This window comes from Canis lupus, chromosome 5 (assembly GCF_048164855.1).
Source record: "Canis lupus baileyi chromosome 5, mCanLup2.hap1, whole genome shotgun sequence".
NCBI classification, from domain to species: Eukaryota; Metazoa; Chordata; class Mammalia; order Carnivora; family Canidae; genus Canis; species Canis lupus.
Genome location: NC_132842.1, coordinates 38,977,058 through 39,002,749, shown reverse-complemented (window position 1 = coordinate 39,002,749; position 25,692 = coordinate 38,977,058). Strand labels below are relative to the sequence as shown.

General features: G+C 42.2%; 1 long non-coding RNA gene across 1 annotated transcript in view; it reads right to left on the bottom strand.

The window, feature by feature from the left end:
- Window positions 1-14,581: 14,581 nt before the first annotated feature.
- Window positions 14,582-25,692, bottom strand: part of LOC140633579 (uncharacterized) — a 60,295-nt gene continuing 49,184 nt past the window's right edge. The window contains exon 2 of the long non-coding RNA XR_012031160.1: window positions 14,582-15,368. This is a non-coding gene — a long non-coding RNA (uncharacterized lncRNA). The remainder of the gene's footprint in view (window positions 15,369-25,692) is intronic.

The window sequence follows — 25,692 nt, the reverse complement described above, 5'->3', positions numbered from 1 at the left end:
TTCTGGTGAAGCAGATATGGAGAGCAAGAATTCTGTAGGAACCCAGAGTTCTGATACTGGGTTTTAATTTTATCTGTTCCTAGCATTTGCAGGAGACTAAGATTGCCTGACTAACATTGGACTTTAGGAAGTCATGCGAAACCCTCTCTTTGGTGCCTTGCTAAAGTAATTAGACAAAGGAACAAGGCTGCTCTTTCTCAGTTTCCAAACCAGAAGGCTACTTGCAGGTCAAAAGAATTCAGGACCTTTAAAACTTCATGATAGTGGCAGCATTCTTTGCTTCTCTGAACAAACCTTAGTCATTTTGGAGAAAGTGTCAGTAGATATTATGAGAGCTGAAGGTCCTGACAGAAATCCTGCACTCACACTTGAAAAAACAAAAAAAAATGAAAGGGAGTTAAATTGAGATAGCTTGAGATCATGTGAGTGGAACAAAAGCCCAGCAACCTTGCCTCACCTATTGGGAAATATCCACAAAGCCTGGTTTTGAGCCACTCACTGAAGAGCTGAGTGCACTGCTTTACATACGTAAGCCCATTTCATCTCCTCTGCAGTCCTACAAGATTATGTATCCTCCTGATTAAAGAAAAATAGAGTCAATATTTGAACCCATGTCTTTTGCATTCTAAAACCCATATTTTAACCATTCCACCTCTCTAACTTCAACATACACGTGTACTGGGAATCCCTGGGTGGCTCAGCAGTCTAGCACCTGACATCAGCCCAGGCCGTGATCCTGGAGTCCCGGGATCGAGTCCCACATCAGGCTCCCTGCAAGGAGCCTGCTTCTCCCTCTGCCTGTGTCTCTGCCTCTGTGTGTGTGGGGGGGGCGGTGGGGGGAGGTCTCTCTCTGTCTCTCATGAATAAAGAAATAAAATCTTAAAAAAAAAAAATACCCGTGTACCTGAGCATGAAGACACGATCTTTGCAACAAATATCTTTCTGGAACCACCTTGACTTGGTAAGATGTTATGGACAGTGGAAACCCACAGATCCAAACAGATATCTCTACAGATCCAAACAGATATCTCTCAAGAGTCTGATTTTCCCCCAGTCTGTTTCTTTGGAGTAAGATATTTCTAGAATACCCCACTCAATGTAGATAGAGGATGATAAATTGTAGAGGATAACAAATTTAAGTATAGGAAATAATAAATTATTTCATATTCTTGTAATGTTTTATTTTAACTCTTTTTTTAAAGATTTTATTTATTTATTCATGAGAGACAGAAAGAGAGAGAGAGAGAGGCAGAGACACAGGCAGAGGGAGAAGCAGACTCCATGCAGGGAGCCCGATGTGGGACTAGATCCCCATCCCAGGATCATGCCCTGCACCGAAGGCAGACACTCAACCGCTGAGTCACCCAGGCATCCCTTATTTTAACTCCTTTGCCATATTTCACCTAATGAAACTTGGTTGCTGATATTCCAATGTCGTCTAATACATCAGGCTTCCAAAATCTTTTCAGCAACATTATTTCATTTGATCACTGTAACCACCTTATGAGATAGGTAGATGGGAGGGAGACTCTTATTCCATTTCTACAGAATGAAAGCTGAGGCTTTGTATTTCCGGTGCAACCTAGCTGCCAGCCAGTTGAGTGGGTGATGGAATCTACCTCAGCTTGACTTGTTCTTGTCACTATTCCACGTGGCTTCTCTGAGGAGAAGCCTATCAGTCTGTCATGGATAGACATTTCACACAGACATTCACTGGGTCATCCAGGTCCCTGCCTCTTGTACAGCTTTCGGAGACCAAGTACAGGGTAGTTTCAACAGATGAACAACGAAAACTCCCACTGTACTGGAGACCACAGTGTTATCCAAGAGAAAACAAAAAACAAAAAAACAAAACACTGCAAGTACAAGGACATTTGTGGCATTTTGTAATAGCAAAAATTTAGAAAATACTCCATGCACGAGTGAACAGATTATTAGCAGGGTAGTCATGCGATGGAGTAGTACACAGTAGCAAAAATAAATGACCTCCAGCCAAATGCAATGGTAGAAATGAATCACAAAAAGTTGAAAAAAAGTGCCATTTCCAGAACGATAAGTAGACTGCAATAAAGTATGAAAACGCAAAATAATAAAGTTTGTATATATGTCTAGGGAAAGTATTAAGAAATGTTCAAGAATAGTAGCCACCGAATCCACAATTCATCGCCTCTAGAGAGCGGAGTGTGGTCAGGGAGCGCTAAGCAGGGATTTCAACTTGTATCTTCAGTCAGGACCTGGGGGTTGTGATATTTTTTTATGCGTTGAGGCATGTCTTAAATATCTTATAATATCTTTTTCAAAATGAAAATGAAGAAAGCCACTGTTCACCAGGCACTGTGCCACTGCTGGAATATGGTGGGGACGGGGTGGGCACGGCACCTGCCCTCAGACCCTCCAGTCCCGCGGGGGAGATGGAAGCGTGGGCACTGCTGGGAAGCGCACGAGCCATGGGAGCTTGTGAGTAGGAGACGAACAGAGTTCAGATGACCTGGGAAAGCTTCCCAGAGAAAATGAAGCTTAAACTGAAAATGAAGAATGAAAAGTTTGGGGTATTAGGGAAGGGAAGAACAGCTCAGATAAATTCTACTCAAAATGCCCATGTCTAAAGCGAAGTGTCAGGTCAAGCAAGGGAGGAGGAGGCATGAGCTAAGGCCAAACCAGAAGTAGAAGCCAGACCAGACAGGACCTCACCTTCACTCCTTACTAACATTTTTTTTTATTATTATCACTATTTTAGTATGTGCTGAATATCTTATGAATTCACAAGTCTTTTCCAGTGCTACCTAGAGGGTCTTTTTTGGCACAGTTGACACACCATGACACACATACATTGGTTTCAGGTGTACACAGTGATTTGGCAACTCTGTATGTTATTCTGTGCTCACCTCCAGCATAGCTGCCATCTGTCACCATCCAAAGCTATTACAGCCCCCCTGACCATATTCCCTGTATTGTGCCTTTCATTCCTGTGAATCGTTCATTCCGTGATGGAATGAAAGCCTGTCTCTCCCACGCCCCTTCCCCATTTTGCCCACCCCCACCCCATTCCCCTCTGGAGACCATCAGTGTGCTCTCTGTGCACATAGGTCTATCCTCACTAACATTGCATCTTGTTGGAGCACCAGTGATGATGTGCCGGGTCCGGGGCTACATGTTAGCCCCGGAGCAAAAAGCAGGGAAGCAGAGCATCCTAAAATGTTTCAGTGACTTCACTCTCTGTCTAGATCTAGAACTGTTCCCATGTTCCAGCCTATCACAGAAGCAATTACAGCAAGTGAGGGCCGGAAGCAAGGGACATGGAGGCAGCAGGTGCATGTGAGCCACCAAGGGCTTCCCCTCCCATTCCTATGAAGGATTGCTCTGGCAGGTTTCCACATTGTAGGTATTTTACCATTTTGTCATAGGCAAGTTACACAACTCGGTTAGTGATTAAATAGCCAACAGAGCTGTTATTTGAGGAAGGGAGGTTCAAGGTTGCTTTTTTGCTCCTGCGCTTTGGTTTAAAGGGAACTGAATTAATTCTTCCTTAATCTCCTTGGTTAGAGAAAGGAAACACAAAAATCAGGTCTGGTCTTCAGTAGACAGTCCAAAAGGCAGCATCCAAGCTCATTCATCAACCACTAGGTCTCTGTGTCTAACCTTGGTCCCATGTTTAAATTTATAAAGTGTGAGATCATTGCCAGTTTCATTTATTTCCTTAAATTTACTGGGCCTCCTTCAAATGACACTATATCTTCTTATCTAATTCAAATAAATGTCTTACTCATGGCTAGAATGCAGATGGTGAAATCTCATTGTTAACTCAGTATTCGAGATAATCTCATTGTTTTGCTTTCCCAATGGAATCTTGAATTCATTGCTCATGCCTGGGATTCCACTCATTTTCACTGATCTTTTCTTAAAATTACTTCTCCTAAGCATTCTCTGTGTCTCAGTGTTTCAACAAGGATGGAGCATTCTTGCTCTGATCTCTAGCATTTATCTTGATCTGTTTGCCTTATTTAAAATAATCTTTCAATTTGACATTTGTGTTTATGTTCATTAATTATGATTAAACATGCTGGTGGTGCTAAAAGCACAGGCTTTGGAATAAATCCTAGGTTTGAATCCAAAGCTCTGTGACTCTATGGTGGCTCAACCTCACTTTCCTCATCTGTAAAAGGGGGATAATCATAGCTGCCTCTTAAGAGTGTTGTAAAAATTAGATGAGATTATTTTCAATGCATTGCCTGGGCTGGGTGGCTCACAATAACCATTGAGATTTTAGCCAAATAGAATAAGAAAGATACTGTATTCTGCATTTATCTTGACTAGATATGTAGTTTGTCATTTAAAGGTTTCAACCAACCTGCTGAATTCTGATTTGTGAAAGGGATTTTCTTTCTGCTTTACATCATCCTGTACTTAGAGCATTTGCTTCTGAATTATTGGTGTTTGCTGTATCATGTATACAAACCAGTATCTAAAGTCATCTTGTTTGGTCTGGTTCCATTTTCCTGGTGACTTTTTCAGCTGCCACAGGTGGGCCTCTCCATGTGGAGAAGGCAGCAGAGTGCCCTGGTATGACTGTCCCAAAACAGAGCGTCTGAGGTTTCTCACCCACAGCAGCCTGTGCTGACTGGTAACCAAGAGCAACAACCTGCGGGGGTGAGGACAGCCAAGGCATGGACTGGGGTTACCTCCCACAATCCACCTGAAACAACCACAGCTGCCAACCCACACCCCCAACGCTGTCTTACTTGGGAGGCTTTATACATATTCTAACCTCTGCCTGGAACAATCTTCCCTACACTCTTCCATCATTAGACCAATTCCTATTCGTTTATCAAGTCTCAGCTTGCATATCACCTTCTTCAAGAAGGCTTCTTGACTCCACAGACTGGGAGGGAATCTCCAAGACATTCTCTTGTTCTCCCCATTATGTGGGGCAGTCCTTATTTTGCAGAGCGCCAGTAAACATGAACTTCGCTTACTACCATATTTAGTTATATAACACCAGTCCACCAAAGACACGGTTTAAACTTTAGTTTCCACAGTATGTAAACTGTAACTGCATAAAATATACATTTCACTGCTTGCTTTTGGTTTATCATGTCACTTCATTAAAAAAAAAACAGATTTTACATCACGATCCATGACATTTTATGTCACTCCTTCCCCAGGGCCTTGGTGATGGGTCACTACACGTTTGTTACTGAGTTCATGTGAAGACATTAAAGACAGTAGTCGTGTTGCCTCCTTGTCTCCCAGTGATGAACCCATGTGACATTTTACAAATATGGGTAATCAAAAGGGAGAATTAGCCAAAAAAGATAAAAGTGTAGCAAAGAACTGAAAAGTGATTACACTGGAAATCAAATTCAAATCAGACGTCAATCGGGTTACAAAAGACATAGCTGACCGTGGAATGTTAACATCACTCTCATTGGATATAATCTATGTATGCGGCCAGAGGGACATAGTGAAGACAAATTTTCAACATAAATAAGCACAGTGGTGATGACCAAAAACATGATGATGTCCCAGAAGAAGTGGTGCTAGCAAACCAATTCACATTAAAGGAACTTTTGGCAACGCTTCACATTGACATACAAAGAATGAAGGATAAAATGGTAGAAACTGATCAAAATTGAGAAAAAGTTTGATACTTTGCCCAGACATAGAAAGGATGTCTGCTCTGTATTGTTATATGATGAGAAGACAAGCCCTTGACTCTTGATATGAGTTTTTTACGTTAATTCTCAATGTTTCTAACATCTTAAATTTACAGCATACTAGACAAATATCAGTTTTACTATCTTTTTCATTTCCCTGTACATTTATAACTGGTAGATTTCTTAAAGGTCATGGAACAACCATAATTTTCCCCTTCAATAGTGGTGATCACTTTGCACCCTTTCAGCTTGCATGATAGTTTTCATGGTCCTGCAATACTGGGCAAAGTGAGAAGTGCTACACTGCAGTTAGTTACCACACACATTCACAGTTACAGTTTTGAGTTGGGATGAATGAGTGAATGAGTGAGTGAATGACTGAATGAATGAATTCTAATTGGGCTTCGCTTATATAAAAACTACGATGAAAGAGAATATTCTTTTCCTCCCTTGCCAGTGTGATTTGCCATAGTTTCTCCCCTATATGGATGCTTGGCCATATTCCAAGGAGTAGATTTGCTTTCTGTGCTCAAATTATTCTGTAGCCCTAATAATAGCCCTGAAGCTTAGGGTAAGGTCCCCAGCCAGCAGGTCAGTGAAGCAACTTGCAATGGACTCCACCAGGTCCAGGCCTCATCCCAGCCAATCATAGCTACAAGTACCATTGTGTCAATCTGGAGCTGAGTTTTCTGATTCAGATATTCTATGGTTGTGGGGCATAGGGATATCTTAAATAAATGAAATTTAGTGTTGTAAAATAAATCCTAGTCTGGCCAATAACTTTTTTTTTATTGAGGTAAAATTGGTATGTAACATTGGCCAATAACTTTTACAACCTCTCCTCTCACATCTTTACTAGAATGGTTAATAAATAACCAGATTTTTTACTCTTTTTTTTTTCCTCATGCTGAGAAGTAGCAAAGTGGCCAAGATGTGAACATTGCCATGACAGTCCTTCCAAAGCCATAAATGTAATTTCAGGATAATTGAAAACCAAACTCTTCTGATATTTTAGTACTTTTGTCATTATAATCCTGTTGGAAATGGAGATCATAAGAGACAGCATATAAAAGACACAGCATTCCCACAGCTCTTGTATGTCAGATGGATGCTCTCATTAAGATATTTCCAGGAAATTCCACAAACCAACTTATTTATGTTTCTTTTTCTCCTGGGATTCTTCTACCAGAATGTTTTAAAAATCGAATTAACCTCTTTCAAAAGGCTTTTAATAATTCTTTGCTCCATGGGTATATTGAAATTTTCTTCCAAATCTGTTGCCCAAGGGGTGGCTGGGCATTTCATTCCTTCCTTTATTTATTTGGCAAACATGTATTGAACACCTACTCTGTTCTCAGCTCTGTGCTTGGCCCTGGAATCAGCACTTGAATGGTCAGACATGCCCTTCTGGAATTTACAGACTGATGGCAGAAACAGGCACCAAACAGATGAACAAATAAAAGGAGTTGGAATTAAGCTCACACCATGCACTATTAAGGGAACAAAGAGTGAAGGAGGGATATCAGGAAAGCTTTCCCTCAGCCAAGGTGGTCAGGGAAAAGGTCTAGAGAGTTCCAGAAATAGGAGCTGAGGGAAGAAATTTCCTTACAGGGAAATCAATAGGTCATGAGTTCTGACACAGGAAGCTTGTGAGGGTGCTCAAGGAAATGTAAGAGAGGAACTGGAAGTTATGTACAAAGCTGTTCATGATGGAAGCCCATTTAAGGCCAGAATAACGGGCACCACAGTGAGCCAGCCTAGCACCCTCTCCGCAGCCTGGTGCTCTCAGGCGGAAGAAGGGTTCCCAGCAGAGACTTCCTCAGGGAGCCTCAGCTTCACGCCTTCTGTTTCCTATTTGCTGCCGGGCTGTCCCAATGTAAGAGTCACACTCGAGGCTCCATCCACACCCACTTCTGTGAAACTTGCTGACCCTGACTTGGGGATCACACTAAGCTTCTTCATTTCAAGCCAATCTTCCCCTAAGTTTTTCTCTTTTAACAACTTCGACAAAGCCTTTTTCCTCATCATTACAGCAGGAGGGGAGGGCAAGGGAGCCCTCCTGAAAGAGTCTCCATCAGGTTGTGGGAGGGGAGGATGGCCTTGGGCCAACCCTGCAACGTAGGGAACCTCCTCGGTAGGGGTCCAGGAAGTCAGGAAATCTATTTTCCCCATCCTTTTTCCTCAGGATTTCAAAAATAAGCATGGCACTACATTTTTGAAGCTCATTATAGCACATAATTGAGAAAGTCTGTGATTTGAACTAGGCCAGGAAACTACTTACCACATGTCATCATGTCATACAATAAAACTATATGTAGAGCGATTTTTAAATAATCCATTACAGAAGTTTTTTTGGCTGTGTAGTCCAGCTAGTCACAGGAACTTCCCAATACTCATACCCCTTTTTAACAAGGTTTGGGGGAAGACAGATAACAAAGAAGGTGATAAGTCCAACAAGTCACTTCTCCCTGAGATTCTTAGTTTCTTTTTTAATTAAAAGGAGATAAATATATCTGTGGACCTCAGAGGACCACTGTGAGGACTGGCCATGCTGATACGTATCAGCCTCGTGGCCCAGGCTAAGTCACAGTTGGAGCTGATAAGCAGTGACAATTATCATTATATTATGATGAAAGACCATTTCTCTTTTAAAAAAAAAAAAAGTCTGTACCTGACTTTTTACCATTAAGACAAGTTCTTCTATCAATTAAGACCAAGCAAGGGTTTATTCTTTATGCTAGGGTGACTATTTTATGAATTTCCCTTAGATTTCTCAGTCTTGTTAATAATTTACAGATTACAGCTGGATCCTGACTCCATGGATGGCATAGTTGAGTCCCACAGAGGGCAAGTCTGAAGCCACATGGAGTCTGGCAAGTTGCTGGTAAAAATAATCCATAACAGGAGTCTTGGCTTCATTAGAAGTCTTGACATATGGTCTACACTGTATTTATTCCACTTTTAAGCAAGACAAACTTTGATACTCTAGGAAATAGTTACAATCTAGATATAAAGGGCCTAATTTTAAACAATGTGATTTTTGACAGTAGTAAAATAATAACAATAAATCTGGATTTCTTGATTCCTTTTTAATGTTTTTTAAGATCTTATTTATTTGACAGAGAGAAGGAGAGAGAGAGAGAGAAAGAGCACAAGCAGGGAGAGTGGCAGGCAGAGGGAGAAGCAGGGAGCCCGACACAAAGCTAAATCCCAGGACCCTAGGATCGTGGCCTGAGCTGAAGGCAGATGCTTAATTGACTGAGCCACTCAGGTGCCCTTCTTGACTCTTTTTTAAAGAATTATTTTATTTATTTATTTTTTTAATTCCAATATAATTAACATGCAGTGTTAAATTAGTTTCAGATGTACAAGACCATGATTCAATAATTCTATACATTACTCAGTGTTCATGTCCTGATTCTTAATGTAGTTCTCATTAAGTGGCTGGCATGGGCCAGCCACTCTGCTCAGTGTTCTATATGAATTGCCCCATCTACTCCACCATCTGTAAGTGAGAACACAGAGATTTGGAGTTACCAAATATGCTGTTCAAGGTCACTCACCTAGTTAGTGGCAGACACAGGACACAAACCATGATCTCTGCCATCTTGACTGTGCTCTGTGGGAGGAATTTCTACATTCTCTTCAAGCTAACTGTGAGGGATAAAAGCACAGACTCCTAGGGAAGTCATATCACCCCTTTGTGTTTCAGCTTCTTTATTGGTCAGACAAGAACAACCATCCTGCTTATCTCAGACAGCTACTATGAGGCCTAAATGAGATGATGCATGAAAAGCACTTAACCAGGGACAACTGACCTTATCCTTTGGGAACCCCATCGAACCCTCTGTAATATCGCAGTTTACCAGACTGGAAAAAAATTTGCCAAATGGTCTGGCCTGACAGACAATTGTTCTGTGCCAGGGTCACACTCCTAACTAGCTTCATCCCCTTGTTTTAGCTTGTGCAGATGAAAAGCTAATTTTTCATAGTTATTACAACTTTCTTAATGCCATTTGATTCTCAGTCTAAGAAATATTCAGGGGATCCCTGGGTGGCGCAGCGGTTTAGCGCCTGCCTTTGGCCCAGGGTGCGATCCTGGAGACTCGGGATCGAATCCCACATCGGGCTCCCTGCATGGAGCCTGCTTCTCCCTCTGCCTGTGTCTCTGCCTCTCTCTCTCTCTGTGTGTGACTATCGTGAATAAATAAATAAAATCTTTAAAAAAAATGAAAAGAAATATTCATATTCCCATGGTTCTGTTGATTTCTGGGCTAAAAGATTTAACTCTAAAAGTTCTCAGAATCACACGATTCTTGGTTCCCACCCCTCCTCTTCATAGAAATGAAATCTTAAAGAAATCTGTCAGGCCAGCTTGTCCATTCTTTGAGGATGTGCCTTGCACAATGAAGGATTAGTATTGTATCTCTGCTGTAGCCAAGCCACATGAATTCACTGAAGGCCACACACCATGCTAAATTCATTCTCTCTCTCTCTCTCTCTCTCTCTCTCTCTCTCTCTCCCTTCTTCCTTTCCTACCTCCCTCCCCCTGCTCTCTCCATTGCCTATCCACACACTTACATCTACCTGTCTTTTCATAATCAGTTCTCATTATCATGTGGAAGTCCCTTATGAAAAAGTGTTTAAAAGATGGGCTCTATAGCCAGACTTCCTGGGAATAAATCCTGGCCCCACTACTTACTACCTGTGTGACCTTGGGTAAAATATGTAACCTCTCTGTTCCTAGTTTCCTCAGCTCTAAAAGGAGATACTAATGGTATCTGTCTTATAAGGTTGTCTGAGAAGTAAATGAGTCTAGTGCTTAAAACATTACCTGGCATATAGGTACTTTAATATGTCACCATTTATTGCTCCATTTCACAGGTGGTAAACTCTGGTTTTGAAAGATCAAGTAACTTACTCAAGGTCACACAAGCTGCAAGTTGCAGAGCTGGGCTTGGCTGATTGCAGAGCTAGTACCTCAGCCCTGAAGCTATACCGCCTTTTGTTTGGCATATACCATGTGTTCATTACTCAGTGAGCATGGTTGGGCACCATGAGATACTCAAAAGAAACAAAAGCAGGAAAAAAAAAAAAAAAAAAAAAAAAGCAGGGGCACCTGGGTGGCTCAATGGTTGAGCATCTGCCTTCAGCTCAGGTCATGATCCTGGTCCTGGGATCAAGTCCCGAATCGGGCTCCTCACAGGGAGCCTGCTTCTCCCTCTGCTTCTCTCTGTGTGTCTCTCATGAATAAATAAAATCTTTAAAAAGGGATCCCTGGGTGGCGCAGCGGTTTGGCGCCTGCCTTTGGCCCAGGGCGCGATCCTGGAGACCCGGGATCGAGTCCCACGTCGGGCTCCCGATGCATGGAGCCTGCTTCTCCCTCTGCCTGTGTCTCTGCCTCTCTCTCTCTCTGTGACTATCATGAATAAATAAATAAAATCTTTAAAAAAAAAAATAAAATAAAATAAAATCTTTAAAAAAAAAGAAAAAGAAAGAAAGAAAAAGAAAGAAACCAATTAAAATACCACTTGACAGCAGTTGCACTTCTAAGAACTTGACCAAAACTGGAACAAATATATGAAGGCATAGGTAGAAGGATCCTCATTGCAACATTATTTGTGTTATATTTCAGCGAACAAACTAGAATATAAAAAGGCTGTGAAATTGCACTGCTGGGGATTTACCCCAAAGATACAGATGCAGTGAAACGCCGCGACACCTGCACCCTGATGTTTCTAGCAGCAATGTCCAGAATAGCCAAACTGCGGAAGGAGCCTCAGTGTCCATCGAAAGATGAATGGATAAAGAAGCTGTGGTTTATGTATACAATGGAATATTACTCAGCCATTAGAAACGACAAATACCCACCATTTGCTTCAACGTGGATGGAACTGGAGGGTATTATGCTGAGTGAAATAAGTCAGTCGGAGAAGGACAAACATTATATGGTCTCATTCATTTGGGAAATATAAATAATAGTGAAAGGGAATAAAGGAGAAAGGAGAGAAAATGAGTGGGAAGTATCGGTGAGGGTGACAGCACATGAGAGACTCCTAACTCTGGGAAATGAACAAGGGGTGGTGGAAAGGGAGGTGGGCGGGGGGGCACGGGGTGACTGGGTGATGGGCACTGAGGGGGGCACTTGATGAGATGAGCACTGGGCGTTACGCTATATGTTGGCAAATCAAACTCCAATAAATATACAAACATTTAAATTAAATAAATAAATAAATAAATAAATAAATAAATAAATAAATAGGCTGTGACATTTGGTACAAAATAAGTAAATGAATGTTTTTCCATATATGACCTTTTGAGCACAGATTTTCATGGAAAATGTCAAATAGACTTTTGAAATATTGCTGGGGAAGAAGCAGGCTGTGGGAATAGTTGCAGACTGGCAGAGGGAGAACTGGGTGTCATGTATCCTGTGGCGCTCACTTTCTTGCACTCTCTGCCTCACTATGGAGATTTGCAACTCAAACCACAGAAATGCCCCTCTGGTCAGGGTCCACCAGATCTAGAAACTCAACACTGTTTCCAAGAGGACAGAGTTTTTCACTCTGAGGCTCAGACGACCAAGTCCTGGGGGTGGTCTCTAGCCCAGCCTAGAAGGAAGGGTGGTGGATGTGGAGCTGGGTAGCACCTTCAAGACTTAGGGAAGAAATGGCTCTCATTCCAATTTGGATCCACCACCTGGAAAACAAGTACCTGGATAGTCAGGCAAAGGTTTAACTCCTTTTTTTTTTTTTCTTTAATTAAAAAAAAAAATTGTTGAACTGCTTAAATTAATGCAGCGCACTGTGCACTTCCCTTCGCATGTATGGACAAAACCCTTTTTAAATCTGTATTAAAAAATAGAATTGGCAGTGGTTTTTGCTCCCACTCAAGCTTGCCAAAAAGGTTGGAAATGAACATGCTTCTTCCTGCCTTTCTTGGCTGGAGTCCCTTTCAGAAGTTGGTGGAGACGGGAATCCTTCTCTTCCTCTACTTTCCCTTGAGCAGTGAGCAGACTAAGGGGTGGGATCCAGGCAAAGGGCCCCTGCCTTTCACAATCAAGGAGGAGGTGATATACAAATATCAGATGCTGCCAACAGGATTTTGGAGCTTCTGATCAAGTTCCCGTGTTGTTGTTTAATCCTTAATCATCTCTCTTGGCATATTTCCCATTGCTACTGGTTGCATAAAATTGGAAAGGACTAATTGCCTCAATCTGTATTTTCGATAAAGCTATGCTTCATGCAAAACCCACAGGGACTCCCTGTATGATCGTTTTGACCTAATAGGCTGTTTTATTTGCTTCCAAGGAGTGTCTTCTATCTTCCCCTCAGATTCTAAAATTTTCTTAGTCCCAAGTGACAGTCGGCAATATGGTAGATATTTAAACATTTCCTGCAGAGGAACAATTTGTTAGTTGAATTTCATACCCATCTCTCTGAATGGGTTCAATTATCAATGGGGGTTGTGACCCTGAGCAGCGGTCTTTATAGAAATTACCTTAACTGTTTTATTCTCCCTGAAGACTACTCATCAGGAGTAATCATTATTCTTCAAAGCTTCTATACCAAAAGAAAAGAGAGAAGGAGGGAGGAAGGGAGGGAAGAAGAGAGGGAGGAAGGAAAGAAGGAAAGAAGAAAATAGATTGTTTCAGCTAATTAAAGTTGAGATTTGAGGGCTCTTGTGTGATCTAAAACACGTCACTCAACTGTAAACTTTCTCAGCAGAAAAAGCTTGCTGCACTCTTAAGGAATGAAAATACAAGATCCATCCAAGTTATTGCATAAACCAAAAATGCTCAAGGACAATCCTGTGCATGTGAAGAAGGCCAAACCCTAGGTGCTGTCCCTTAGATGCATAAGAGGCCTTTGCACTAACAGTACTTTCCTTCTAATCTTTGAATTTTGACTTTCATGAAAACTGCCTTAAAACCCTCAGTAAGCACAGGAAGAAGATCATCAATTCCTAATAGCTTGTAGTCCATTCGTTCTTTAAATCTTTCTGTACATTGGAATGAAGAGTGTTTTTGTAGATCTTGCTATAGATAGATACATAGACAGGATGAATGACGACAAGAAAATGTTCACTTCCTAGTCTGTGATAAGAGACGTGATAGCACATAATTCTTTCAAGGGAAGAAGGAAGAACATTAGGTTGCATGTGGAGAGAGAAATAAGCCTAAGAATCTAAGCCACGGTGGTATTGGGGCTGGATGCCAGGGCTCATTAGGGCTGGGCCAGGGAAGGGGTGAGCACAGTATCAGGGGAACACCAGTCCCTGCAGAAGGCATTTTTCACTCTCATCTCTGATAACCTCTGCATGGCCGCTCTGTCGGATTAGCAGTTTCCTGAAATACTGGAGCTTCGAGTTCCTCACCACATCCATTGCACTGAATTCTTAGAAATTAGAGCAGTTTCTAATCCTGAAAGCATCGCAAAGAGATAATTCAATTGGTCCAGATTCATCCAGGTACCTACCCTTGAGCCAACCACCTAGGACCAAGATTGCTTTATTTGCCCATTTTCTCACAGATTTATTATCTTTTTTTTAGCTATGTCAATGACTATAAGCCTCTCAAACTAGACTGTGAACATTTCTAGTTAAGAGTCATGACTTCCACCATTCATTCAGTTAATATCCACTGAATGCTGGAGCAGACTGAGAAGTACTCAGAGGAAGGAAGGATCACGGCAATTCTGTGACTCGTGTGGCTTTGGGGAAAGTGAGTGGGCCCCTGTGATCCTCTGCTTATCAGTGAAATGAGTTCTACCTCCTACTGTAAGGATCACTGCTCTGTAAACCTTAAACTAACTAGTAGTCAAAGATTCTGGAACCTGAGTTGACTGTGAGTTTAGGATGAATCTCCAGTGTTATGAGGCTACCAAAAAAGTGAGCTTGGTCTTAGAGAATAATAATATAAATAGATATACATTAAAATGAGACAGGTGACAGTCTTCCTTTATTGGAAAAAAAAAAAGTGACTCCCCTGGAATATAGCCTTCAGTTTGAGCTGCCTCACTTAAAGAGATATTAGCCAAGTGGAACAAGATATGATGGGACTTAATAATATTTTGCTATAGCATAGCATCATAACAATTAGAAAGGATTTAAAACACACCGATCTCTAGGGTCTATAGAATCTTGAACAGCCTTCGTTGGTTTGTTGGTTGCTTGGTTGGTCTTTACATAGCAAGATGTGGAGAGACAGGTAATTTTTGGCATTGGATCAGTGGTTCAATGATGTTAAAGCTAGTGTCTCTGTGATTCTCTTGAACTTTCCTCGTGGTTGCAAGATGGCCATCAGAGCTCCAGACATCTTATCCATGTTCGAAACAGGAGAAAGGAGAGGATAAGTGCTGCTAGCTAGATTTGACCATAGTATCAGAAAAGTAAAAGCTTTCCAAGAAGAGTCCAAGAAGTTTTGTCTATGTCTCATTCATTAGAACTCTGTCTTGTGGCCATCTTTACTGCGAGAGAGACTGGGAAGGTATTTGGCAAAAGACAGCAAGGGAAAAGGAAATTGATCAGTAGGTATAGCTCAGCCAAACACCACTATCTGTTACCATTGCCACTGTTTCCTTTTCCTTTTTTGAAAAAAAGAAATATTTCAAGTATATGTAAAATATCAAATATCGGATTAGTCCAGGGAAGTTAGGTATCCATCAGATCCAACCAGCTATGGCGAGGATTCAAACATGGCTGTAATGTGTTCATCTACAAAACAATAAAAATAAAAAATTAATGTTTACCCACGCAACCACACCCAGCTAAACACACACACACAAGCACACATGCACAAATCCAGCTGAAAACTCATGTATACTCAGTTCCATTTCCTTACCCTGACCTCATAACCAAGTACTACACTGAATGTATTATCTATCACTCCCACACTGACTTCCAGCATATATGGTTATTTTTATAATATTGCTTTGTCTGTTTTAAAATTTTGTGCAAGGATACCTGGTTGGCTCAGTAGGTTGAGCATTCAGCTCCTAATATCAGCTCAGGTCATGATCTCAGAGTTGGGCAATCAAGCCCTACACCCAGCTCTTTGCTCAGTGGGAAGTCTGCCTGTGATTCTTGCTCTCTCCCTCTGTCTCTCTCGCTTGTGCTCTCCATCTCTTCCTCAAATAAATAAATAAATACATATTTTTAAAAATTGAAGTTCACTTTGCCTACATATAGTATAACACCCAGTGCTCATCCTGTCAAGTGCCCCCCTCACTGCCCGTCACCCAGTCACCCTAAACCCCTGCCCACCTCCTTTTCCACTACCCCTTATTTGTTTCCCAGAGTTAGGTGTCTCTCATGTTCTGTCACCCTCGTTGATATTTCCCACTCATTTTCTCTCCTTTCCCTTATAAACCCTTTCATTATTTCTTATATTCCCCATATGAGTGAAACCATATGATTGTCCTTCTCCAATTGACTTACTTCACTCAGCATAATATCCTCCAGTTCCATCCACATTGAAGCAAATGGTGGGTATTCGTCTTTTCTGAGGGCTGAGTAATATCCCATTGTCTATATAGACCACATCTTCTTTATCCATTCATCTGTCAAAGGACATTGTGGCTCCTTCCACAGTTTGGCTACTGGGGACATTTCTGCTATGAACATTGGGGTGCAGGCGTCCTATTGTTTCATGACATCTGTATCTTTGGGGTAAATCCCCAGCAGTGCAATTGCTAGGTCATAGGGTAGCTCTATTTTTAACTCTTTGAGGAACCTCCACACAGTTTTCCAGAGTGGCTGCACCAGTTCACATTCCCACCAACAGTGCAAAAGGGTTCCCCTTTCTCCACATCCTCTCCAACATTTGTTGTTTCCTGTCTTGTTAATTTTCACCATTCTCACTGGTGTGAGGTGGTATCTCATTGTGGTTTTGATTTGTAATTCCCTGATGGCCAGTGATGCGGAGCATTTTCTCACATGCTTGTTGTCCATGTGTAGGTCTTCTTTGGAGAAATGTCTGTTCATGCTTTTTTGCCCATTTCATGATTGGATTGTTTGTTTCTTGGGTGTTGAGTTTGATAAGTTCTTTATAGATCTTGGATACTAGCCCTTTATCTGATACGTTATCTGCAAATATCTTCTCCCATTCTATGGGTTATATTTTAGTTTTGTTGACTGTTTCTTTTGCTGTGCAGAAGCTTTTTATCTTAAGTCCCAATAGTTCATTTTTGCTTTTGTTTCCCTTGCCTTCATAGATATATCTTGCAAAAAGTTGCTGTGGCCAAGTTCAAAAATGGTGTTGCCTGTGTTCTCCTCCAGGATTTTGATGGATTCTTGTCTCACATTTAGATCTTTCATCCATTTTGAGTTTATCTTTGTGTATGGTGTAAGAGAGTGGTCTAGTTTCATTCTTCTGCACGTGGCTGTCCAATTTTCCCAGTACCATTTATTGAAGAGACTGTCCTTTTTCCAGTGGATATTCTTTCCTGCTTTGTCAAATATTAGTTGACCATAAAGTTCAGGGTCCACGTATGGGTTTTCTATTCTGTTCCATTGATCTATGTGTCTGTTTTTGTGCCAGTACCACACTGTCTTGATGATTACAGCTTTGCGATACATCTTGAAATCCGGCATTGTGATGCCCCCGGCATTGGTTTTCTTTTTCAATATTCCCCTGGCTATTCAGGGTCTTTTCTGGTTCCATACAAATCCTAAGATTATTTGCTCCAACTCTGTGAAGAAAGTCCATGGTATTTTTATAGGGATTGCAATGAACATGTAAATTGCCCTGGGTAGTATAGACATTTAAATCAATCTTTTTTAAAAAATTAACAATTAAAAATGATAAAATTTTGTGTGAATACTGTAACCCAGCCCTTTTCAACTTGCTTTTTTAGCTAATTGCAATATTTGAAAACTACTCATGTTTATACATTTAATCTAGTTTATTCAAGTTTACTGCTATCTGATAAGTAGTGCTTTGGTGGATACAGCACAATTTGTTTACCCATTCTGTCACTGATACACATTTCGATGATTTACAGTTCTCTGCTACTACAACAAAACTATAATGAACTTCTTATGCATGCCTCCTTCTGAATCCACGAAATCATTTCTCTAAGGAATATACCAGGTGATAAAATTTCTGTGTCAAAGTTCTGCACTTTTGATTTTACAAGAGAGTCTCAACTGGCTCTACAAGCTGGTTTATCCATTATGCAACCAACATAGGGTATTATTGTTCTAATTGCTCCACATTCTCACCAACACTTGGTGTTGTCAGACTTTTCCATTTGTGCCAGTCTCATGAGTTTTAAATGGTATGTTGTCACTTCAATTTACATTTTCCTGATTACTAGTGAGATTGAGCTTTATTATGTCAAATGTTTATTGGCCATTTGGCTTTCATCTCCCATTAATTTCCTGTTGATATCATTTGCCCATTTTCTCACAGATTTATTATCTTTTCTTTAGCTATGTCTATGACTATAAGCCTCTCAAACTAGACTGTGAACATTTCTAGTTAAGAGTCATGACTTCCACCATTCATTCAGTTAATATCCACTGAATGCCTAGCATGTGCTGGACACTGTGGAAGCAGTGGAGATACAGATCCTGGCCCTGGAGATAGTTCTGTGTCTTACAATTCTTCAGCTAGGTGTGGAACATGAAGAAATTTGTTGAATGAATGAACAACAAATAAGTAGAATTCTAAGGAATCTGGGAACTGTCCTCTGCTTCATGTAGACAAGTCCTCAAATTTACCCTGTACAGCTCTAAAGGGAAGACTGAGTAGAAACACATAAAAGCTACATGGAAATACTTTGGCCCAAACCAAACAAAAACGTTCTAATAGTCAGATGTATTCAAAGATAGGGTAGTGAACCCACCATCACTGGAGACATTCAAGTACAGCCTGATTAACTACTTAGCAAATCTATTGTATAAGGAGTTGAGCATTAATTAAGGAGTTGGACTAGATGGGTCCTCTTCTAGTTCTTGAAGTTTTAGAAAATTCAGTGTATCACTGTAGTTAACTCAAGATCCCACTTTAAAAATAATCTCTCAATTTTCATATTAAAACACCTATAATTGGGATGCCTGGATACCTCGGTGTGTTGGGATGCCTGGATAGCTCAGTGGTTGAGCGTCTGCTCAGGGTGTGGTCCCAGAGTCCCAGGATCAAGTCCCACATCAGGCTCCCTGCGAGGAGCCTGCTTCTCCCTCTGCCTATGTCTCTACCTCTCTGTGTCTCTCATGAATAAATAATAAAATCTTTAAAAATAAACTATAATTGGGGCATGTAGGTGGCTCAGTAGGTTAAGCATCTGCCTTGGGCTCAGGTCATGACTGACCTCAAGGTCATGGGATGGAGCCCATCTGTGTTGGGCTCCATTCTGAGTGCCGAGTCTGATTGTCCTCTCCCTCTGCCCCTCCCCCATTCTCATGCTGTCTCATGCTCTCTCTCCCTCTCTCAAATAAATAAATATTTTTAGTAAAATAAAATGCCTGTAATTTCTTACCAAATGCCATAAATCTGGCCCTTTCTTATGTCTGTGGTGAGTTTCATAAATCACTTCCCTTCTAGCCCTTTTACCTTACATAACCCTTCACATTATGACAGAATGGACTCAACCTTTCATTTCATGCCGATGACCTGATGCATTGCACCACAGAACTTGAAAAAACAAGGAAGAAACATTTGCTTCCTATCCCAACACTGCACTGTAAGGAACAAAACTATTGTTCGGAACACAGCCGTTCCATGGCCATGTGTGCATCTGAAAATTTAGAAGTTTAATGCTTGGAATTAGGCTCTCTATCAGTTTAAACACACACACTCAAGTGTTAACTAACTCAAATTCCAATAAAAATTTAGAAAACACACACACACTTCCCTGGAATCACAGATTTAGAAGCACGAAGAGACCTTAAAATCCTTTATGTTTTCTCAGATCAGACATCTGGTATTAGGCAGCACGGAAGAATCACCCAACAGTCCCCTTTTAGCCTCTGCATATCTATCTTGGTTGTGCATCATAGATTGCTCTATGGCTGCTTAAACAATTGGTAAACATTTACTGAGTGCCTGCTAGGAATATAGCAGTATGCTAAAGTTAGGGCCTGGCATGATGCATAAGAGAATCTCTTCTCTCCAGGAACTTGCAGTCTTAGTACAGAGAGAGGTCACATGTTCACAAAGAATGAAGACAGTATGACACACAGGAGCAAAAGCCAGGGTCCGACATAAATAAGTGTGTGTGTAACAAGAGGGCCCAGGATGACTCCCGGAGCTCTGACTTGCATGCCTGGATGGATGGTGATGCCACTTCCTGAGAAAGGGAACCCTAAAAAGGACAAGATTGAAGGCAGAGGAAATAGGGAGCAGATCCTGAGCTTGTCTTAGGCACCCTTAGTGGGAGATGCTGTGGAGAATCTGAGTTGGATAGAAGCGTTTAGAACCCAGAGGAAATATCTAAGATGGAGACAGAAATTTGTGAGTCAGTCGCACGTAGGTGGGAAATGAGAGGAGAGAGTCTGGAGCCATGGTTGGAGAAATGCCACCTTTAGTGTCTGGGTGGAAAAGCATGTATCCAGAGCAAAGGCAGACAAGGACGGGTGGGTATCACAGAGGCGAAGGGGACAGGCCAGCAGCAGAGGTGAATGCTGCCGAGAGTGAAGTGGATGAGGGCACAGGGGCCTGCTGGCTTTGGTTCGAGGGAGCTGGAAAAGACTTGGAGGGAGGAGAAGGCAAGGTTTGTGCTGATCCTGAAGGAACTGGTGGGGGTGGGGTCAGACGTGGGCAGGAGGAGGACAGGCATTCCGGGCAAGGAGCCGCAGGTGGGGAGCCATGTGTGTCCAAACAGAACTTGCCTGCACAGCAACTTTCCAGAAGGGTCAGAAGGGCCCTGCATGTGTGGCAGAGAACTTGGATTTTCCTGCCTAAGCAAAAAGAGCCATTGGTGGCTTCTGAGCCCAGAAGTAACTGCACACCTACCTCAGAAAGAGGCTCAGCAGTTGTGGGAGACACTCTCCTTCTTGGTCACGGGGTGGGGATGCACTTCAGAAATTCAAATTCAGGCTGAGATTCAGCAGCAAAGAACAAAAATGCACATTCAAGTGAGCAGATTCGTTGCACTGTCCTGGGGGCTCCGGGATGGGAAGGGTGTGATTATCACAGCAGTGGTCACCACCTCTCCAAAGGGGAGCAGAGCTCCAGACCAAAAACAGGAAAATAGTAACTATGATCCCCTCCAGTTTCTGACCTGACTGAGTTATGCAAGGATGGCCTGTGCTGGATTCGAGGCGTTGAGAGGACCTGGTTCCCACTGCAGAGCCTCCATCAATTCTGCCTCATGACCTTGGCTCATTTGACAAGTATGAGGTCTCTGCTTGCTCCAGGACACTCAGGGTTCTCTAGACAGTTTGGGGCCTCTCCATGTTGTAGAAACAAAACCCCATGGTCCCGACCCCTCTCCCTCCTGCTTCCTGTTTCTGGCAGGGAACTAGAGAAGGGAAGCAAGGTCAAGGGGTTTGGAGTCCTTCTGGGGGTTTTGCAGAGGAAAAGGGGTTGCTGGAAAAATCAACAGAGTTGGCAGGAGAAGAGAGGTGAGAAGAAAGAGGGGCGGCAACAAAGCCCATCTCTGGCTGTGTGCCTCCCTGCCTCTCCTCCCACCCCAATGACAATAATGACATCATTCCTTCCTTCCTCCACTGATTTCTTGAGACCTTACTGTATGCTCAGTGCTGACCCAGGCACTAAGGATGAGTCGGTGAGCAGCACAGACACCATCCTTGCAGACCAGCAGGAGACACAGAGATTCAAGCAAGCAAGCACATAGGTTGATATGCACTTGCAAGTGCAAGTGCAGTGAATGCAGTGAGTGCAGTGAAGGGCAGATGCACAGAACCAAATCAGGACACCCATCCTAAGGGCACCTTTCCTGAAGGAATGTTGCTGGAGCTGGGGCTGATGGTTACATAGGAATTTAGTCATCCAGGATTAGGAAGAGAGAGAGGCAGAGAAGAGCCCCTTAGGCCTGCAAGCAACTCACAGTGCTAGGAAAGAGGAATAAAGTCCAGGTCACCAGGGCAGACAGAGGAGATGGTGCCAGGGAGGTCCCCAGGGGCCAGGCCACTCAGGGTCCCCCAGTGGTAAGGATTTAGGTAGCTGTCCTAAAAACGATGGGCAGCCACAGAGCATTTTTAAGCAGGCAGCAGAGAGTGAGATCAGATCTGCATTTGAATCTTCATCAACAATGATATGAATGGTACCGCTACTAGCTCTCCATACATGTTTGGACTTAGCAAGGCACTTCCTTGTCCTCCTGTCCCTAGGGCTTGTCCCTGATCCTGGCCCAGGGCTTTTTCTTGGGGTCAATAAAACACTTGGCTGCTGCAGAAGGAGGAGAAAGAGGCAGCTGGCAGATGTTCCCCTGAAATAGTGGCCAAGAGAAAACTGCTTTCGGGCAGCTGGCACATACTTAGAAACGTGGGAGTCAGATAAGGGCATCTTGGAACTGTTTGGAGGTTAATCCAGCAGGCTTAAGAATACTTTGCTTATGAGGGAAATGCCCAGGATACCCTGTGCAGCAGGAAAAGCCAGGGATAAGGCAGCAGAAGCAGTACCCAGCGACCTGTGTGTCTCTGTGTATTCAGGCACTTACAGGTGCACCTGAGTGTATTTACATGGGAAGGAAACCTAGAAGTCAATACACACAAAATTGTTAACAAACATTAGCTCTGCATAGTGGGACTCTGGCAACGTTTCTATTCTTCCTTAGGTCTTCCCAAGTTTTCCAAATGTTTCTTTAGTGGAAGTTAGCGAATGGTTCCAATGGTTCACAGTTTCCAGTGCCATCCTGGAGGTCTCAGCTGGTACTGGCTCCTATCCCACCCTCCCCTTGTCTTCACATCCCCAACCCCCTTGCTCAGCATCACCACTGCCCTGGGTAATCTGAGAAGGAAAGCTCAGCCTCTCCTGACCCATTTTCTCTCAGGACAACCACTCTGCTCCTTAAGAACTCAAACAGCAATATAGACGGAACAAGGACAGGGCTCGCTCAGTCATTCTCCACTCAACCAGTAATCACTTGAGTGGCATTCTCAGTACCAAGGACTGCGATTCAGATAAGAAGAGAGAAATGGGTCACCATCCACAGGAGACCCCCCCCAAGCCTCACCCTTATATGTTTTACCACCCATCCCACCCGACAAGGAAGCCAGTAATTTCACAAGACTAATCTTTTAATAAGTTTATGTTGCCATGGTCAGTTGGTTCTAGAGGTCAGAGCTCGCTTTCAGGATTGGCCAGAATAGACCATAGCCATCCATGAGATCTAAGCTCCCAAATGTCCTGGTCTATGCCCGTCCCATAGCATTTGGAATCTGCATGTAATTTCTATCCTAAAACAATGCCTGTGACATAGAAAGCTTTCAGAGATGATGTGCTGGTTAGGAACCTCCCAAGAGCTGATGAAAGAGTCTCAAGCCAAAAAAAAGATTCACAAAACTGAAAAAACTGAATCCATGGTAGAACTAAGTCTCATTGGCCTGACCTGGTTCATATGCACATTGCTGAGCTGGTCGCTTTCCTAGGAGGAAATGTATTGATCAGCTAGATGATTGAGAATGATTGAGAAATGTATTGATCAGCTAGAGCCAGGTCAGGGACTAACCCCTGAAATCCTGGGGCAGGGGTCAGCGTCCCTTGAAAACTTGAATGGAGAGGGGGATAGAGAAGGCTCCTCAAAAAAGAAACTGAAGTGTTGTTATCATCAGGAATGGATACCCATCAGGTAACAATAGAAGATGTCCACAAAATCAAGGAAATCACTTAGGACCTTCTCCAGGCATTTGCTTCCAGTGAGTCCATGGAGGCAATGTGGGGTGGTCAGTGGTCAACATTGAACTGTGTGAGCTATATGATTCCTTCCAGCTCTGGAAGATCATGGATCAAACTAGCTTGTCACTAGAGAGCAAAATCAGGAGAGAATGAGACCTAGGGAAGGTCAGTTTTTATTTGGGGGATAGAAATTCAGAATAAATCCTAAACAAGAGGACATATGCCTGCCCCAGTTGGGCAGCCCATGAATTTTATATCCTGAAAAGGAAACAAGGTTAGTGTGTATGTCCAAAAAAAAAAAAAAAAAAGGAAGAAAAAGTGATGTGAAATAGAGCTATTGGATCTCCAGATTGTAAGCTCACCATGTAGAACATGTGGGCACTCATAGACACAGCATCTGGCATGGCTGGTCACAGAGTAAGCCCTCAACATTTTTGTTGAACTGAATGCCAAAAATCAACTTTATCTACTTCTCCACCCAGAGAATGGACTGGTATTTACCTAGTAAGGGAAGAGCCATGGAACCATCTGTCTGTATCATACAAACAGCCATAGATGATCCTGAATGATCTCACCATGCCAGCAATTCAGCCTGAACAAACTCTACAAAGGTTTCTGCCAACCAAGAGGGAAGGCGAAGGATGTAAAGAATAAAAGCTTAAGTCCCTTAAATGCCAAAAGCTTAATAGCAATGAAATGGTCCCACCAGACCGTGAGCTACTTCAATATCTGCGGGGAACACTCACAGAAGTGTTATCACCGCCTTCCTCAGATTCCTTGCTGTTCTTTCAACATCTGGTAGAGATTGAATTAGAGGCAGATTGAATTTATGGTTAGTGGAAAACCCACTCTGAAAGTAGGACGAGAAAGTTAGTATTTCATCATTGTTGGGCAGAATGATGTTCCCAAGAGCTTTTCCATTTTTCAAAAATTGTATATCAGTTACTTGAGAAGAGGGAATAGAAGCCACATTTTTATGAAAATCTCATATTCTCGGATGAACTCTAATTAAAAGCTTTAAGGATACATTTGCATCAAAATAAAATTAATTCTGTTTGATCTCGTGCTGATCCTCTAATACTCAAGAGAGAGTTTATTTTCAGGGGCATTACCTCATCATTTGTGTTGATGGTTTGTTTTTTAAGCCCCTAGGAGTTTGTGCCAAAAGATGTGTTTTGTCTCATGACCAGAGTTTTGGTAATATAAATGTACTTTGCTTCATTTAATTTATTCATTTAATTTCTGCCTGGGTGATAGTCATCTGTCTTTTCCCCTCTTCTAACCCAGACTTCCTGACAATTTTATGTAGAAAATTAAAGTAATATTCTTTCTGAAGCCGAATTGATTTCGCCCAGGTCTTGTTTCAGAAATAATAGCAAAGAGAAATAATAGACTCAAGGACCTTGAATTTCACAGATTCCTTCTTTGCAGTCTGGCCTGAAGCCATAATATGAAGTCAGAGCTTTTTTTTTTTTCCCCCTTTCTCTCTCCTTTTCAACTCTCACATTTAAACAATAATCACTTGACTTGTGTCACTGGTTTGTAGGACTTTGCTGTTGCTGCTGAAAATAAATTGGGTCAAGAGTTGGTAATTAAATCATCTGCTTCTAGTTTTCCCTTTAAAAATCGCTCAGAACCCAATATCTTCCCTCCTGCCCCTAGTTCTGGGAGGCAGTGTCAAACAGATCTTAGATTCCTGGGCTCTTGAGGTTCAAGGAACTCCTCAAGGTCGTGAATTCCAGCAAAATGGGTGGGTGGGAAGGGCAGCCATGAGGCTGTCAGCCCCAGCCTTCACGTGACAGTTTTATTTGGCCTCCTTTACCCAAAGATTGGCCATTACTCCTTCTTTTGCTTTCTCTGTGTATCTCTCTCTCTCTCTCTCTCTCTCTCTCTCTCTTTCCTCCATAGCGCAGAGCAAAGTAACTGTTGCGTGGTAGATTGACCAGGATAAAAATAAACACATTTGAGGAAGAAAACCATTACCTACCTCCACCCCACCCTCCAAAAAAAAAAAAAAAAAAAAATTATGGTAAGAATGTATTTGTTCCCAGAGATAAGGTTGGCCACGTGACATCCAAGTCTCCACTCACTCTCTAAGGATACAGCCGTAAAATTAGTTGTATATTCCTCCGATGTTGTTGCATTCCTAATGCTGTGTCACTGCATGATAAAGGACCAAGGCATCACTATTAGGGTCAGGATTTGGGAGAACCACAGCTCACCTCCTCCCTTCAT